Here is a 4,505-nt window from a genome sequence, read left to right on the forward strand (position 1 = left end):
TATGTTGATGACTGGTGACTCTGTTTTAGAAATATTTATTTGGGAGATACTGTTTTATTTGGAGAACTGAACAGAACTTAGTATTTCTTCATTAACAATAGGTGATTATTACTCTTTTAATTGAAAAATAAATCTGAGCCTTCTGCATTTCAACAGTGTTGGCTTATTCGTGCTCTTTATGAGTACCTCAACTAGATAATTATGAACTGATTTCTGTTTCTTCTTTCCAGGAATAGATTTATTCTGAAAGACTTACAAAGTAAATACAGTTGTTATGATTTACTGTGGCTTCATTTTAAAGGCAGACAATGAACCAAGTTTCTAATTGGTTTCTTTTCATTTTGATCTTCACCTCCTAAAAAAAAAATTGTAAAGATTGCTTTTTTTGTAGCCACGTAGTTGCTGAATTTCATAACTTGTATCAGTTTTGGTTTCTGTCCCTAAAAGTACAGTTGACCCTTGAACAACAGGGTTTTGAACTGGGCAGTGCACTTATACAGGGATCCCCCCAGTAAATACAGTTGGCCCTCTATATCTGTGTTTCCACATCTGTTAATTCACCAAGCCCCAGACTGAAAATACAGGATTTACAGGATGTGAAACCCGCAGGGGCTGACTTTTCATACCCACAGCTTCCACAGGGCTGACTGTGGGACTTGGAACATCTGCAGATTTTGGTATCCACTGGTGGGGTGAGGTGTGTAGGGGGGTGTTTCTGGAATCACCCACAGATACCGAGGGACAACTGTATAGAATTTTATAACTTCTGTAGAGGAACATTATGACCTTTTCTAAACCTAGCTTTTGGATATAAGATATTTGGCTAATTTTTTTTTTTTTTTATTGTTCCTGAGCCATTAATTCTGGACTCACCATAATTCTGTTAAACTTACTAAAGCAAAGGTCAGCAAACCGTGGCCTGTAGGCCAAAATTAGCCTGCTACCTGTTTGTGTGGCTGAGAATGCTTTTTAGTTTTAAATGGTCGGGGGTGAAATCAAAAGAATATTTCGTGATGTGAATATTATATGAAATTCAAATTTCAGTGTCCACAAATAAAGTTATTGGGATGCAGCCACAATAATTATGTATTGGCTATGGCTACTTTTTTCCTACAATGGGAAAGTTGAGTAGCTGCTACAGAAACTGCCTGTGGTGGTCTCATTGTTTTGCATTGCTGCTTGGCAAGCTGCAGAATCACAGTGATGCAGATATAACGTGACATTTGGAATGCCATGTGTATCGCTGTACCAAAACATTGTATTTTTTCTGTTACTAGTTCATGCCCATTATGTCAAAACAAGTACACTTTGAATGTTGTACATTGAGGGTACGTTGGAGCAGAGTGTGGATTTTATCAAATTATATGTAATGCATTATGTTTATGGTGCAATGATACTGTAACTGCTATGTTGACATTACAAGACTTAATACCACAGTATTCCCAACTCATGGGGAAAAAAGTCAAAAGATTTAGAAAATTAAAAATGGAATATCTCATCATAGCATAATTTCTTAATGAAAATAAAAAATGTGAGGCTGCAACCAAAGTATGTTTACAAGTGGCCAATTTGTCAGCCAAGTGAAGAAAGCCATTTACTGATGGTGAGTTGTATCATGTTTGAATGTAGTAGCCCAAAGAAATGCGGCCAGAGAAAATAAGACTCTTAGTCTTATGATGAGAACAGTTGCTTGAAGAGTGAGGCTGTTGGAAATAACATCAGATGATTTTTGAGTGTTTTTCTTTGGTTCTTAATGAATCAGATGTTATCAGTATTGCCCAGCCATATTCTTTATTTGAGAATTCAATGCTGAGTTTGAAGTGACTGAAGAGTTAGTCTCTATTAATAGTCTGTGTGGAACAACTATAGGTAAGAATATCATTTGACTTCCAAATCATCAGGAAGTTCCAGCTTGAAGATCCCAAAGGGACTTACTTGTACCTTATTAGCCATGTCTCACGTAGGTCTTCAGTGATTTTGATGGATACCCATGTGGCGCCATACACTTTTTTCCCCCCCTAAACAAGAATTAACGTTGTTAGCAGGTGTCTTAACATCACTGCAAGGCTACGTATAAAGAGTAAATTAAAAAATCATTTCTGAGCTATACCTACGTATATAGACTTTCCTTCAGTTGGTTACAGCCATTCTGGGGCTCATCCATATTTTCTGCATCTTGCCTGAATGTATATTTCTAAAGAACTTTAACATGGTTTGCATGTTACTACAAGATTAGTGTGTAATTAAGGTGGTTTTGTTTTTTGGTTTTTTTTAAAATATTCAACTTCCACACAAATATTTTATTAGGTCATTTAAGATGCTTTTAAATAATGCGCTTTAGGGAGCCAAACCTACTGACATGAAAACTAAGCTCTGACAACAACCTTACTTTCTGTCATAGCTAAATAAAAACAGAAGAACAGAAGCTTTCCCTGGTATCAAGTCCTTTAATTAAGCATCAACAGAATTCTACCTTGGGCCATTATGGTTTTTATCTCAATTTGATTAAGCACCTTTATCCGTCAAATAAGAACTATTAAGTATTCATAAATTCAAGTCAGGATTGAGCTCCTTACAGTGTTAAACCTTCCCTGGAAGATGCACCATAAATCATAGTTTGTCTTCATAAATCACAACAGTTTTGTCCTTTCTAAGCAATGGGGAGCTCCTTTATGTAGCATAAACCAGAGTTTAAATTCACTTGTTAAAAGTTCCCCTTTGGTTTAATTGGTACTCAGGGATAAGCCAACTCAGAAGATAAATAGTCTTAACATGTTTTCTCCCAATTGTAAACTAATAATTCAGAAATACTGAATGCTGGCAATGGACGAGAACATCAAAGATCTTTGAACATTTGTCACCCGTTTTTTGTTTGTTTGTTTTTGCTCACTTTTCTCCAATGTGAAAGGGCTGCAGTGATTTAAAGTTGTCTCTATTTGCTTCACCCAGATTATCATATTCAAAATTTTTGCTGGTATAGCATTCTTTACTCACATTTCAAGGGGACTTTGAGAACAGAAAAGACAAATCCTCTCTTTCAGAGCCTTCTGCTACACGGCACATTGCGCTGGGAGATACTTCATGTTCATAGTTTTTGATTTACAGGAGCTCCTTTGAATCAAGTCTACTTGAATTCATCCCTTGAATTCATTCATAATTGAATTCATTCAATTATGTCCACTGTTTACAAGTCAGGACACTAAAGAATAACAAATCCATCATGGGAAAGAGAAATGGAAGTGCAGGGTTTGCACCACTACAAAGTATAACACAAAATTCCTGTGTTCTATAACAAAATAAGATCTTTTGGTAATAAATTGTAAAGGAAATTTTGTGGGGAACAAATTGCTCAATTTAAAAATCAAGACCTTGTTGCCAGAACCCAAAATTTTAGGTCCACGTACCCAATGCGCAGCTAAAGCCAAAACACTGAAACACCAGAGCTTAGCGATAGAAAAAGGTTTATTTGAATTGGCCAAAGCGAGAAGATGGGAGAGCAAACTCTTAGATCTGTATTACCATAGAAACAGAAGGCAAGGCGTTGTATGAGGCTAAGAGGTAAGAGGGGGAGTCTCAGCGAAGCTAAGGGAGGGTCTGTGTTTTCTGACTCGAGATAAGCTCTTAGGCAACCAGGCTCCCTGGCTTCCTGGCGCCAGTGGCAGCTGAAGCTGAGTCCCTTCATGGTCGCCATGTCTTTGAGAGCATTCATTTCTTTCTGCAAAACAAACTCATGATTTCTCTGTGATTTTTGGGTCACCTCTTCCTGCTTTATGGAAAACCAGACATCAGCAACATAATTATATTATGGGAACAGTGGGTGCTGGGTGGAAAGTTAACAGCTATCAGCAAGCAAAAGTTTTATGCTCAGACCTTTAATTTTAGGCCACTATTAAATTTTAAAACTATTGAAATTTCAGAGGGCTTGTTGGCTTCAACTTCTCTAATGTTGGGATGTATTTAAAGCTTTCAATAATGTTACATGATCAAATTGCTAAAATTTCAATAAAAAATAGAACTATGAATTTTTACCAAGACAGGCTAAAAAATTCCATTGGAGTCCTTGTAAAAGAGCAATAAATACTTAAAGTGTATAACACAGTCATCTTCCACATGTAAGAGGAAATATTGCTAAATTGGCTAAGTATGTGGGAAAGGAGTATAGGCTGCTAAAAACACTGAGATTAGCGCAGGTGGCTTTCTAATTAGGAAGAACAAGTTTTCGGAGAAGGACACTACCTAGAGACAAATTTCTGAAAACTCCATTGTTGAATTGTGTCACTTTGGACAAAATATTAGATCAGAATTTGTGGGGATGGGTAGAATGGTCATATTGGGGGACACCATTATAGTTTACAATGTTAGTTGCATGGCATATACCATTTTCTGTGGTTTGCATATATATGTGGCGGGGGGGGCGGGGAACAAACCTCATAAAAGTATCAGAACCACCACTTTTACAAGTAAATATATAAGTATATACAAGAATAGGCAGGATGACTTCAGAA

The sequence above is a fragment of the Cynocephalus volans genome, chromosome 13, assembly GCF_027409185.1.
Source record: "Cynocephalus volans isolate mCynVol1 chromosome 13, mCynVol1.pri, whole genome shotgun sequence".
NCBI classification, from domain to species: Eukaryota; Metazoa; Chordata; class Mammalia; order Dermoptera; family Cynocephalidae; genus Cynocephalus; species Cynocephalus volans.